The sequence below is a fragment of the Sciurus carolinensis genome, chromosome 2 (assembly GCF_902686445.1).
Source record: "Sciurus carolinensis chromosome 2, mSciCar1.2, whole genome shotgun sequence".
In the NCBI taxonomy this organism is placed as follows: domain Eukaryota; kingdom Metazoa; phylum Chordata; class Mammalia; order Rodentia; family Sciuridae; genus Sciurus; species Sciurus carolinensis.
In genome coordinates, this window is record NC_062214.1 from 94,754,817 (window position 1) to 94,770,219 (window position 15,403).

The 15,403-nt window shown below is 38.9% G+C and overlaps 1 pseudogene; it reads left to right on the top strand.

Annotated features, from left to right (window-relative positions):
• Positions 1-1,995: 1,995 nt before the first annotated feature.
• Positions 1,996-15,403, top strand: part of LOC124976370 (Golgi SNAP receptor complex member 2-like) — a 54,995-nt pseudogene continuing 41,587 nt past the window's right edge.

Here is a 15,403-nt window from a genome sequence, read left to right on the forward strand (position 1 = left end):
TGAAAACAAAAATCCATGAAATTCAGACTCTTAGCACCAGTTCTAGACATCTAAAAGTCCTTTAAAAAGTAAAACTACATTTTTTGCTTCTATTTGGCAATTTATAAAGATACTTTCAACCATATGGAATTCATTGACCACATACAGTACCTAGCCAACCTTTTTAAAAAGTGTTCTTAAAGTAGTACAATTTGATATTATCCCAAAAATGCTATGTAATCTTTCAGGTAGTTCACCAAATTTAAAATATATTACACACAGGGATAAACTGTGTATATATGATATTTAATGAATGTCCTCAATGAACCAGAAATCTCTTTACATTGTCCCATTTAATATTCACAACTAACCTGAAAATGTAATATTTATAGGTCTCTTTTTAAATGGAAAACAGAAAATAAATAACATACATGTTATAAGAAGCGAGTATGGGACTTCCCTCTACTCCCCTTTTCCCCTAGTCTTTTTGTCTGCAAGTCTAAATGTTTGTTCAACCAAGTCACAGTCACCCTTTTAATACAATTTAGGGCACTGAGTACCACTAAAGAAAACCAGATATTACGGGGGAAAGTCCCTGAGAGAAACAAAATGTGATGCATCCTTTTTTCCTTGCTGCATCTCTAAGCATAACATTGTACCCACTTCAGAGATGACTTTTATGGGAAGCTAAGAGAAAGAAAAATTTTAAATTAAAAAAACATATCTCACCTTTAATAACTTCTTTCCTGCTTAAGGAAGGATGTGATTCTGTTTCCAGGTGAAGACAGGTTGGATTCCATGGAAGCAAATGTAAACACCATATTCCCTGGTCTTTTTCTAACCCTCCAAAATATGTTTTCTGATATTCACAAGGTGTCCAAGACTGAAGCAAGATCCTCTTTAATCTCTGCAAAGTAGAGCAGCAGGCGACTCTATCACTCACCTTTTGGCTTCCTACTCTCAGATAAGAAAACAAGCTCAGATAAATGTCAGGAGCAAATTCTCAATCAGGAGTCATCTAGGCAGAAAAGTTAGACAGGAGAAAAAAACTGTTAGCAATATCTGAGAAAGCAAGTATTTCAACCAGAACAACCCAGTTTACACCTGTGCTCTCCTGTCATGAAACTATTGCAAAGAACCTATCAGTGCTCATACAAGAATTTAAAAGCCTTTCCCTCCTCACCCAACAAGGAACCATAGAAACACACGGGTGTGCCCCAGCCTTCTTTTGTTTGGGAGTGTCACTCCTCATATTGGGAGTGCATGAGTGAGACACCAAAAAAACAAACAAAAGAAACCTTCAATGACTTTTTTCTATTGCTATTTTACTAAAACTAAAAATCAACGAAAACCAGAGTTCTTCAAAATTGCCTCATTAAAATAAATCCCATTTGCTAAGATGATTGTTAATCTGTAGGTTGTAGAAATACCCACCAAGTCCAGAATGTAGATCTCCTTTACTAATGTTTGAGGTCTGAGGGTCTATGGTTCTTGGCCATTTAAATAATGGATTACACTAGGGGCTGTTGGATTCAGTGAGAAACCTATGGGGTAGTTTTGGCAACAGAGTGTAGAAAACACCTTCTTCAAAGCTGTTGATATTGTGACCCCCCCCACCACCACCACTACCACCACCTGCCCCTTTCCCCCCAACTCCACAAAAACTGCATTCTTGGCCAAATATCTGAATTGAAGAATTTAATATAAAGAACTTGACCAGGTGTAAAGTTAAGTAGATAACTGAAGAAATGGGAGGTGGTGACAAGATTCAATTATTTGGGCAATAGCAACTGCTGGGAGAAGCTACCACTTAGATTGGAGGCAGAAAGGGACAAGTTGGAAATTACAAAATTTAAAATTTGAGGGCCCCCAAAAGCAGAAACTCAGACCTCTGAGGAGGATGCTCTGCTCAACTAGGGCCCCCTGGGCAGAGATCCAGACCTCTAGAAGGTCGCTGGTGTCCTTACTGTAAACTGGCTTTGGAACAGAAAAAAAGGAACCAAGCGCACCGTTGACATGGCTGCTCAGAGAAACCGGAAGTACCTGGGCCGGGAAATCCCACCTCCATCCTGGCAGTCCTTCCTCGCGCGCCCCCTGTCGACTGAGCCTGTTAAGGCACCACTAGCAAAGTTGAAATGTGGTTTTCAGGGTCCTGTCTCCAGTCCGGGGAAATAGAACCCAGAGGGGTGCGCTTCATCTGAAGACAAGAAGGCAATAATGGAGGCGAGAGTTCCTCCTTCTTCCTATGTGACATGTTCGCACCCTCCTAATACTCTCCATGTAGGAACCTAGATTGGTCAGTTTTGTTTTGTTTTTTGTCTTCTCTGCGCATTTCTCACTATAGATGAACCAGGGCAAGAACAAGGGGGCCATGTAGTCATGAACGTCTCTACCTTTATTGGCCCACTCCACCTGCCATCTTCTGCCAGCAGCAGAAGTGACTCAGATCCTCAGTCACTCTCCATGATTGAACTATAAAATTCCTGGGCAAGATTGATTAACAGATAAGCACTCTTGTTCCAGAATTCAAGTCTAGAAAGATCCCTCCAATATCTTGGGAGCTGACTTTTCTCTGATGGTCCCCTCGAGTTCCACCTTCTTTCCTATAAAACCTGCACCACAGAGTCCTTCAATAAAAAGAGAACACTCTTTGAATATTTTATTTTTAAGACAACCAAAACAGCTATTCATTCTTATTTGTAAAATACATGGTACTATAATATTAATACTTTGTAGAAATATTTTGTTGAAAAAACCTACATGTTAGTAACACCAGATGCATGTTAGTAGAGACAAGTGTGGGTTTGGCAGAATAAAGCTGGATCTGAATCCTGGCTCTGCCATTTTTTTCTGTGTGACCTTGAGCACATTCTTTAGTCAATCTGTGCTTTCCTCCCCACTTGCATAATAGGGCTAAACTAATACCTATTTTGGAAGACTGTTGTGAAGATTAAAGAGGATAATACATTTGAAGGACTTGGCAGATGTTCTGGGAACACTAGAATTCTAATGCCTGTGAGTATGTATGCTAAGAGGAAATAGGGATAAAGAACATGACCTGGAAGCTGACACAACAGAGTTAAATGCTACAATAACAAAATAAGTAAAAAAGTACTTTTAGCAAATTCAACTTAAAATGATTAGATCCTTGCTGCCTGGGTCCTCCTCTGACCCTGTTGTTGGAATATTGGGTCCTCTGAACCTCTTAAGGTTGACACTAACTTCACACTGGCTTCCCTTAGATTCCGCCTTATGACCCTGATTTGGTTTCTCTGTTCCTTACAACCAGAACTCATAGACCTGCCCGCAGATGTACACAGATTGTAATTTAAAGTTATTTGCCAAACAAAAAGGCAAAACTCATGACCAGGAGGAAAAGACTTAGAAGTCTGGGCAAGAAGAGTTCTTTATTTCAGAACCAGCATCACAGTAGAAGACACTGTGAGAAAACTCGATCCCTTAGACTCCCTGTCTCGTTTCATGTTGCCTTTACTTTGGACGCTTGAGGAAGGCGAATGCTGTCATCTTTTCAGTGCTTGGACATCTAAATATCTTCATATAGTCCTGAACTCTTGGGGAAATTTGCCTCCAGACCCATCTGGCTCTACCATTGATTCTCCGCAGGGGTAAAGGAACTCAAACAAAAAAGAACTGCTTGTGGGGCAGGTCATGGTTATCAAAGGTCATGAGTAGCAAAGGCAATAAACATTAGAGAAGAGACCATGACTCAGAGGCAGTACATGAGAATAGATAAGCAGGAAAACCAAGTTAATGTGTTGCTGGTGAAGCCGGAACTGAACTTTGGTAGAGACTGAAGGTAAGGTACTGGAGGAGATGGGAAAGGAGGTGTTTTGAACTCTAACCTTACTTAAATTTCTAAAACGGGCTCTTAGCAAAGAGGGGACTGTTCTCTCTGGACACAGATAAGTGATTAACAGACCCAGTGTGATCAACTTCATTCCCAAGCATGGTTGTATAATGAAGACCATGGTCTTTTCCCATTTACTAAAAGACAGGGGTTGTCTGTAGTTTCTCCTTAGAACTCTACCCACTTCCATGCATACAAAGTTCCCTCACCCCATCCTGGACAGCCCTCCTGGACACAGTCCACAGGAAAGGAAAAAAGAAAGAAAAAATCCACAGAACTCAATAATTTTTTGTTGTTGTTTGGTACCAGGAAACCAGGAATTGAACCCAGGCATACTTAACCACTGAGCCATATCCCCATCCCTTTTTATTTTTTATTTTAGGGCAGGATCTCACCAGGTTACTTGCAGACTCACTAAGTTACTGAGGCTGGTTTTAAACTTGTAATCCTCCTACCTCAGCCTCCCAAGCAGCAAGGATTACAGGCATGCACCATCATGCTTGGCACTCAATAGATTGTTGTTCCTGAGTGCTGAGGAAACTAATGGAGGTAAGAAAGAAGATGATCTTCTCCAGGTGACATCATCCAACTTGCTCTTTCTGCTCACCTTCCCAAGCAAATAATTCCCTTCCCTTGCCCAGTCATTTGCCAACTTGTCAAGGGGGCCTTGTTCCCTCACTCCCCACCACGGATGGCACTCCACTTTCTGCCAGGGCTGGCTGCCAGTGTCTCAGCTGCCCCTCCTGCTTCTGAGTGCCACAACCAAGCAGGCAGCTGGGTCTTGCCATTTCCATCTCCCTACGCCACCAACTCATCAAAATGGACTCCTCATCCTTGTGGTGCCACGGGGCTCCCTGAGGGTGGGACCCGTGTCTGGGCCTTTGCCTCCTCCATCAAGACAGCACAAGAATATGCAGGTGGCAGACCACCATGAACTGTTCCTGAATGAGCAACCACTTCAGTGCCCCTGTGAGGGTCTTCTAAGTACTGGAGTCTTGGAAATATGCCTCATGAGTATTCATAGAAAGAGGTTCTCTGAAGTGAAGTACACATGAAAAATACGATCCACAAGGCTGAAGCTAATTAAAATCCAAACAGCATTAAAGGATTAACTTTGAGACCACCTGCCGCTTCCAAACCCAGAAACTGACCACCTGCCCCACATGGATTCAGTGCCCATGCTGTGGCTCCCCAGCATGTTTGGAGGCTGGTGCAGACGTTTTGAATTATCCCTGAGGGCATGGACACCATTTTTGAGTGGAGCAACTCCTGTCCTGAGATGCCTGCAGGAGACTGGAGGCCCCCTTGACAGGTGCCACACTCACATCAAGACACTGAGGACTGGGCTGGTGGTATAGCTCAGTTGGTAGAGTGCTTGCCTCAAAAGCACAGGCCCTGGGTTCAATTCCCCAGCACAGCAAAAAAAAAAAAAAAAAAAAAAAGATACTGAGGCCTGGGAGGTTTGAGTGTTGTATGACTGTGAACCATAGATTTTTTTTTTAATTTTTAATTTTTTATTTCTTCTTTTTTTCACTCCATTTTCCTTTTATTTACCTATTCCCTTGGAGTCTCTTTCTCCCTCTTCTCAAGCTAAAGACTAACTTCTTTTGATCCCACTGTCATTCTTTCCTTGATCAGGTACCTCTATTTACCCACTTCTTATCCCATCAACAGATACATCCTACACCCCTCCCTGTCCTCTTCATCCACCACTAGAAGTTGTAGAGCTCATTGAAAGCCTGTTGGCTATACTGTAGATAATAATCAAACTCATCCTGTTTCTTGCAACACTGTTAATGTCTTTATAGGGGCTATCTGGTGTAGAGCTGCATATTGTTTGCATGGGGTGCTGCTGATATTGATCTTCCCCTTGGTGGGGAGGAGAGGTGTTGGAAAGGTGCACGGTCACAATACACCTGCAGGAGGGAAGCTGAAATACCTCAGATCTTCACCACTACAGGGGAATATAAGAAACAATATGAAAAAACGGGAAGAAAGTGCCCCTAACAAACCAAGATGCTATTTTGATAGAATTCAATGACAACATGGTACTAAAAATTACAGAAAAGGAGTTTAGAATCTATATGATTAAAACAATTCATGAAGCAAAAGGTGAGATAAGATAACAAATGCAATCAATGCATGATCACCCCAATAAACAGTTAAAAGAGCAAATGCAGGAAGCAAAAGAACACTTCAATAAATAGAGATTCTAAAAAAAAAAAAAAAAAAAAAAAAAACAGAAATACTTGAAATTAACCAAATTAAAACATTAAACCAAATTAAAAACTCAATAGAAAGCAGCACCAACAGAGTAGATCTCATGGAAGACAGAATCTCAGACAATGAAAACAAAATACTTACCCTTGAAAATAAAGTTGATCAAACAGAGAAATGGTAAGAAATCATGAACAGAACCTCTAAGAACTATGGGATAACATGAAAAGACAAAATTTAAGAATTATTGGGATTGAGGAAGGCACAGAGATACAAATCAAAGGAATGAACAATATATCCAATAAAATAATATCATAAAATTTCCCAAACATGAAGAATGAAATGGAAAGTCAAATACAAGAGACTTACAGAACACCAAATGCACAAAATTACAAAAGATCCACACCAAGGCACATTATAATGAAAATACCTCACATACAAAATAATAGGATTTTAAAGGCTGTCAGAGAAAAGCATTAGATTATTTGTAAGGGGAAACCAATACGGATATCAGAAGATTTCTCAGCCCAGACCCTAAAAGCTAGAAGGGCCTGGAACAATATATTTCAAACTCTGAAAAAACATGGATGCCAACCAAGAATCTTATATTCAGCAAAACTAACCTTCAGATTTGATGATGAAATAAAATCTTTTCACAATAAACAAAAGTTAAAAGAATTTACAAATAGAAAGCCTGCCCTACAGAATATTCTCAGCAAAATATTTTATGAGGAGGAAGTGAAAAACAACAATGCAAGCCAGCAAAGGGAGGAACTACCCTAAAGGAAAAGGCAATCAAAGGAGAAATCAAGTCAAATTAAAAACCAAAAATAAGCCCAAATGACCAGGAATATAAATCATATCACAATAAAAATCAATGACCTAAACTCAATAATCAAAAGACATAGACTGGCAAATTGGATTAAAAAGAAAGACCCAACAATATGCTTCCTTCAAGAGATGCATCTCATAAAAAAATACATCCAGAGACCAAAGGTGAAAGGGTGGGGAAAAACGTACCATGCACATGGACCCAGTAAAAAAGCAGAAGTCTCCATCCTAATATCAGATAAAGTGGACTTCAAACCTAAGTTAATCAGAAGGGATAAAGAAGGACATTTCATACTGCTTCAGGGAACCATACCTGTAAGACATAACAATTTTAAATATTTATGCCCCAAACAATGAAGAATCTATGTACATCAAACAAACCCTTCTCAATTTTAAGAATCAAATAGACCAAATCACAATAATAGTAAATGAGTTTAACACACCACTCTCACCACTGGAGAGTACTTCCAAACAAAAACTGAACAAAGAAACAATAGAATTAAATAATACAATCAATGACATATACTTAATGGACTTGTATAGAGAGCATTTCATCCATTATTGAGCAAATACACTTTCTTCTCAGCAGCTCATGGATCCTTCTCCAAAATGGACTGTATACTATGCCACAAAGAAGCCATTAGTACATACAAAAAAATAGAGATCCTACTCTGTATCCTATCAGACCATACTAGAATGCAATTAGAAATGAACATAAAATAAATAAAAATTACTCATATGCCTGAAGACTAAATGGTATGCTACTGAATTATGCAATGATAACAGAAGATATCAGGGAAGAAATTAAAAAATTCTTAGAGGTAAATGAGAACAATGACACAACATATCAAAGTCTCTGTATCTCTGAAAGCAATACTAAGAGGAAAGTTCATTGCACTGAGCTCATACATTAAAAAAATTAAAAGTCAACAACTATATGACCTAACATTACATCTCAAAGCCCTAGAAAAAGAAGAACAGATCAACACAAAAAGTAGTAGAAGTCAAGAAATAATTAAAATTAGAGCTGAATCAATGAAGTTGAAACAAAAGAAACAATTCAAAAAATTGACCAAACAATTTTACTTTGAATAAGTAAACAAAATTGATAAACCCTTAGGCACACTAATGAAGAGAAGGAGAAAGAAAACTCAAATTCCTAGAATTTGTGATGAAAAAGGAAAGATCACAACAGACACCATTGAAATACATAACATAATTAGAAGCTACTCTGAAAATCTATACTCCAATGAAATAGAAAATATCAAAGATATTGACAAATTTTTAGAGACATATGATCCTCCCAAACTGAATCAGGAAGACATACCCAATCTAAACAGATCAATTTCAAGCACTGAAATAGAAGAAGCCATCAAAAGCCTACCAACCAAGAAAAACCCAGGACCAGATGAATTCTCAGTTGAATTCTACAAGACCTCTAAAGAAGAACTGATATCAATACTCCTCAAAGTATTCCAGGAAATAGAAAAGGAGGGAACCCTTCCAAACTCTCTCTCTGAAACTATTAACACTCTGATAGCAAGACCAGACAAAGATGCATCAAGGAGAAAAAAACTTTAGACCAGTATCCCTGATGAACATAGATGCAAAAATCCTTAGCAAAATTCTATCAAATCACATATAAAACCATATTAAAAAGATAGTGCACCATGATCAAGTGGGATTTATCCCAAGAATGCAAGGTTAGTTCAACATCTGGAAATCAATAAACATAATTCATCACATCAATAGACTTAAAGTTAAGAAACCTATGATTATTTCAATAGATGCTGAAAAAGCATTTGATAAAATACACATTCCTTCATGCTTAAAACACTATAAAAAAATAGGGACAATAGGAACATATCTCAACATTGTTAAGGCTATCTATGCTAAGCTCACAGCCAACATCATTCTTAATGGAGAAAAACTGAAAGCATTCCCTCTAAAAACTGAAACAAGACAGGGATGCCCTCTCTTACCACTTCTATACAACACCATCCTTGAAACACTAGCCAGAGCAATTAGACAGACCAAAGAAATTAAAGGGATACAAATAGGAAAAGAAGAACTTAAGCTGTCACTCTTTGCTGATGACATGAGCCTATATTTAGAAGATCCAAAAAACTCCACTAGAAAACTTCTACAACTAATAAATGAATTCAGCAAAGTAGCAGGAGATAAAATCAATATGCATAAATCTAATACATTACTATTCATAAATGATGAATACTCTGAAAGAGAAATTAGGAAAACCACTCCATTCACAGTAGCCTCAAAAAAAAAAAAAACTTGGGAATCAATCTAACAAAAGAGGTGAAAGACCGCTACAGTGAAAACTACAGAATATTAAAGAAAGAAATTGCAGAAAACCTTAGAAGATGGAAAGACCTCCCATTCTTGGTTAGGCAGAATTAATATTGTCAAAATGGCCAAAGGCACTATACAGATTTAATGCAATTCCAATTAAAATTCCAATGACATTCCTCACAGAAATAGAGAAAGCAATCATGAACTTCATCTGGAAGAATAAGAGACCTCAACTAGCCAAAGTAATCCTGAGCAGGAAGAGTGAAGCAGGAGATATCACAATACCAGACATTAAACTATACACAGAGCAATAGTAACAAAAAAGGCATGGTATTGGTACCAAAATAGACAGGTTCACCAATGGTACAGAATAGAAGACACAGAGACAAACCCACATAAATACAGTCACCTCATACTAGACAAAGGAGCCAAAAACATACAGTGGAGAAAAGATAGCCTGTTCAACAAATGGTGCTGGCAAAACTGGAAATCTATATGCAGCAAAATGAAATTAAACCTCTATCTCTCACCATGCACAAAACTCAACTCAAAATGAATCAAGGACCTAGGATTAGACCAGAGACCCCCACCTAATAGAAGACAAAGTAGGCCTGAATCTTCATCAAGCTGGCTTAGGATCAGACTTCCTCAACAAGACTCCCAAAGCACAAGAAATGAAAGCAAGAATCAATAAATGGGATGGATTCAAACTAAAAAGCTTTTTCTCAGCAAAGGATACAATCAAGAATGTGAAGAGAGAGCCTACAGAGTGTGAGAACATCTTTTCCACATGTACTTCAGATAGAGCACTTATCTCCAAAACTTATAAAGAACTTACAAAACTTTATACCAAAAACACAAAGAACTCAATCAATAAATGGGCCAAGAACCTGGACACTTTATAGAAGAAGACATACAGGCAATTAATGAATATATGAAAAAGTGTTCAACATCTCTAGTAATTAGAGAAATGCAAATTAAAACAACTCTAAGATTTCATCTTACTCCAATTAGAATGGCTATTATCAAGAACACAAACAATAATAGATGTTGGTGTGGATGTGAAGGAAAAGGCACACTTTTTACATTGCTGGTGGAGTTCAAATTGGTACAGCCACTCTGGAAAGCAGTGTGGAAATTCCTCAGAAAACCTGGAATGGACCCACCATTTGACCCAGTGATCCCATTCCTTGGTTTATACCCAAAGTACTTAAAATTAGCATACTACAGTAACACAGCCACATCAATATTTACAGCAGCTCGAGTCACAATAGTTAGATTGTGGAACCAATCTAGATGTTCTTCAACAGATGAATGGATAAAGAAACTGTGGTATATATACACAATGGAATATTATACAGCCATAAAGAAGAATAATATTATGGCATTTGCAGATGAATGGATGAAATTGGAGACTATCATGCTAAGTGAAATAAGCCAAACCCAAAAAACCAAAGGCCAAATGTTTTCCCTGATAAGTGGATGATGATATATAATGGGGGTGGGGGAGGTGGGGGTGAGAGAAGAATGGAGGAACTTTAGATTAGGTAGAGGGAAATGAGAGGGTGGAGGGGGTGGGGTATGAAAGATGGTGGAATGAGACAGACATCATTACCCTATGTACATGCATGATTGCATGAATGGTATGAATCTATATCGTGCACAACCATAGAAACAAAAATCTGTACCCTGTTTGTGTACAACAAATCAAAATGCAGTCTGTAAAAATTTTTTTTTAAATTTTTAAAATCTACAAAGAAAAAAAAAGAATTAACTTTGCTTAATAAACATTCTAGGAAGTAACCTGAGTTGGAATTGGAGGTAATAAGACTAATGTGCCTCCTGTTGTGTTACTGGGAAGGAACCTTCTAAAAGGAAGGAATAGCCAGGTGTGGTGGTGCCTGCCCATAATCCCAGTGATTTGGAAGATAGAGGCAGGAGAACAGTAAATTCAAGGCCAGCCTGGACAACTTAGTGAGACCCTAAGCAATTTATCAAGACTCTGTTTCAACATAAAAAGGGCTGGGAACATAGTTCAGTGGTAGGGCAACTCTAGGTTCAATCCCAGTACCCAGGAGTGGGGGACCTACATGGTAGGAATATTAAATGGCATGCAGCTGGGGGACCAAGTTTTATTCACCTATCCATCAAATAGCTATTTATGGAGGAAGCTGTAAAATTCTAAATACTAGAGATACAAAGTTGATAGATAGCCCCTAATCTCAAGGGATTTAGGAGAAGGAGAGAAAAATATGGAATCTTAAGGGAAACACCCTCATGCCATTGAGATGCAAAAAACACAGTTGTAAACTTTGACCCTTGCCCTTGTAAAATAAGGGAAATACTAAAATGCAGGAAAACTGGTGTGAAGTCCAGCTACACCAGGGTCAACCTCCACTCTGGTCCCTGATTCAGCCCTTCTATAAATACTAGAACCCCAGCCCAAGTCAGGGCTGCTTCTCATTCGCAAGACAGCCCACATTCTCCCTTGAATGTTTATATACCTTCCTAAATAAACCGCTGTCTATGCCTTTGTCTGACTCATGCTGAAATTCTTTTCTGTCACAAACGCCAAGAACCTTGCTGGTCCTGAGTTGAGTTCCCCCCTCCTCTGGGGACTCCTGGAACACTTCTCCAAGAAATCTCTTCTCCTGTGAGAAAGGAGCTCATAAGCTTGTGTGGGAGAAATACCTGAAAACATGCCATGTATTAAGTGCAAAGAGAGATGTGCTAGATATGATGGAAGCCTAGGGGGTGAAACTAAAAGGGAATGGTCATAAATGCAAGTGAAAATGAACCAGCATGGGTGCCCTCTGTGTAGTCTAGGGAAGAGTCCCAGCAAGGGGCTCTAAGAGGTTAAGAACAGTCCCTTTAGGGCAGTTACTTGGAAAAAGAAGTGTATACTCCTCCCTCATACTGTAAGGGATCCTACGGAAACCACGCGGGACATGGGAAATCACATAAGGGAGTTTATTAAGCAAACAGAGTGTCTCCCTGTAGGGTAAGAGAGAAAATGAGAGGAAAAGAGAAAGGGCACATGCTAGAGAGAGTGGAAAGCGAGGAGGAGAAAGAAAGCAAGTCAGAGGGAGAGAAAAGCAAGAGAGAAAAAGATGGCGGTGAAGCTATCTTTAAGAATCCCGCCAGGCTAACAGGGGACCAATAATGGAGAAGGATACTTGCAAGCTGACTGATGAACCAATAACTAGCTAGGATGTTCACAGACTGACAGTAGTTGGGAGGCGGGGAAAATGGCTGCACCAGAAAGGGCAGGGAGAGCAGATTTGGGACTAACAAGCTAGGTTGTGATGCAACGGAAAGGGCGGGGGAGCAGCTTTATATTACACATACTATAAGCATAAGTAAGAAAAGATAATTCTAAATTTTCCCAAATTTTGTATGCCATTGGCCAGAATTTTATTGAGAATTTTTGCATCTATCTTCATCAGGGATGCAAACTTCCTGGTCTGAAGTTTTCTTTTCTTGATGTGTCTTTGGTTTTGGTATCAGGGTGATACTAACTTCATAGAATGAGTTTGGAAGGGTTCCCTCCTTTTCTATTTCATGGAATAATTTGAGGAATATAGGTGTTAATTCTTTAAAGGTCTTGTAGAATTCAGCTGGAAATTCCTCTGGTCCTGGGCTTTTCTTGGGTGGTACGCCTTTGATGGCATCTTCTACTTCATTGCTTGAAATTGATCTGTTTAAATTAAAATTAAGTTGACTGGGGATATATGGTAGGGTGCTTGCCTCAAGGTACAAGTCCCTGGGTTCAATCCCTAGCACCACAAAAAATATATATATTTGTATGAATTAAAATTAAATTTGTAAGTTCTCCTGATTCAGTTTGAGTGGGTCATATGTCTCTAGAAATTTGCTGATGTCTTCGAGATTTTCTAATTTATTGGAATATAAATTTTCAAAATTATTTCTAATTATCCTCTGTATTTCAATAGTATTTCATCATAAATTTTAGTAATTTGAGTCTTCTCTCTTCATTATTGTGGTAGGGTTTACCAATTTTATTTATTTTTTTCAAGGAACCAACTTTTTGTTTTGTCAATTTTTTGTTGTTTCTTTTGTTTTAATTTCATTTATTTCAGCTAGCATTTTAATTATTTCCTTTCTTCTGCTACTTTTGGTGTTGATTTGTTCTTCTTTTTCTAGGCTTTGAGATGTAATGTTAGGTCATTTACTTTTTGACTTCCCATTCTTTTAATGAATAAGCTCAATACAATGAACTTTCCCCTTAGCACTGCCTTCATGGTGTCCCAGAGATTTTGATATGTTGTACCACTATTCTCATTTACCTCTAATTTTTTTAAAATTTTATCCCTGATTTCATCTGCTATCCATTCATTATTCAGTAGCACGCTATTTAGTCCCCAGGTGTTTGAGTAGCTTCTATTTTTTTATTTTATCATTGATTTCTAGTTTCATTCCATTATGATCTGAGATTTTTGCCCATTTGCCTGCCCTTTGCCTGCCCATCACCTGCCTTTCACCTACCCATTGCCCACCACCTGAGGTTCACCTACCAATCATCCCCTGTTAGCCTGCAGACTACCCACAGACGGCCAGTGGATCACCTGCTGCCCGCTGTTGCCCTGAAGTCCATTGTCACACTATCCATAGGTTCGGTTACACATGGCTGTCACCATTTGGGGACAACAGCCAGGACCTGCAGGTTTGCTGCACAACCGCTGCCATCTCAGGGGACAGCTACCACAGTCTGGGGACTTGGGCCAGGGCCTGGATATACATTGGGGTACCTGCAGATCTGGTTGCACCTGAGGTCTTTCTGCTTGGTGTGGTAGTGGCTGTATTCTGGCTGCCTCTTTGCAGGGTTGCTCCTTGGTGTCAGTGCATACCTGGTGGTCTCTGTAAGCTGAAAGGACATTGAGATCTTGGGACTGCAGCAAGACAGGGTTTGGGGAAGCTGAAGCCCAGGTCCATCAGATTGCAGCTGGGTTTGTGTGGTCCAGTCTGGGTCTGGCAAGCTTGTGGAAAGCCAGCAACTAGAGGCAGTTCCTCAGGGAGAACACAGGTTGAAGAAACTGGAGAAAACTGGACTCTCTCCCGCTCAGTGAGTCCTGAGGTGTGTAAGGACAGAAGGCGCCAGCTACAACGGGTGCAAGGACTGTAAAAGGGTATGAAGGCATCTTGCTATTGGCTCACCTACCCAACCAGTCCAGCAACCACTGGACTGGAGCTAACATCAAACTTCAGACAACCCCACCTATCTGCAGAGAAGGGAAGCTGAGGACATTTTGAAAGCCAACAGAAACAATCATTCGATTTTCCATTAAGACTTTCCTTCTTTCTTTCTTTTTTTCTGCCCGCTCTCTCACACCTCTACCATCTTTGAATTCAAATATTTTCCATGCATCAATTTATTGAGTAATGGATGTCTAAATAGTATATGACAGTTTTGTTGTGTATTCCTATATTTTTACTTTAAAAAAAAAAAGTCTGTACATATTTTTTTCTCTCACCTACCTGTCTCCCTAGATTCTTTTTCTCACTTCTCTCATTTAAACAGCCATCCTCTTATTAATTTCTCCCTTGCTCTTACTATAAATTTTTACCATTATGATCTGATAGTATGCAGGGTATTATCTCTATTTTGTTATTTTGGCTAAGAGTTGTTTTGTGGCATTTAATGTGGTCTATTTTAGAGAAGGATCCATGTGCTACTGAGAAAAAAGTGTATTTACTCATTGATAGATTAAATATTCTATATATGTTCATTAAGTGCAAATTATTGATTGTATTATTGAGTTCTACGGTTTCTTTGTTTAATTTTTGTTTGGAAGATCTATCCATTAGTGAGAGAGGTATATTAAAGTCACCCAGTATTATTGCCTTGTGGTCTATTTGATACTTGAAATTGAGAAGGGTTTTTTGATGTACATAGATGCTCCATTGTTTAGGGTATAAATATTTACAATTGTTATGTCTTGTTGATGTATATTTCCCTTAAAGAGTAGGAAATATCCTTCTTTGTCCTTTCTGATTAACTTTGGCTTGAAGTCCACTTTTATCTGACATGAGGATAGAAATCCCTGCTTGTTTACATGATCCTTATGAGTGATTTGTTTTTTCCCATCCTTCCACCTTTTATCCTTTCATCTGTGGATGTCTTCGCATCTGTTGGAGACAGCATATTTTGGGTCTTGTGTTTTTTTTGTTGTTTTTTGT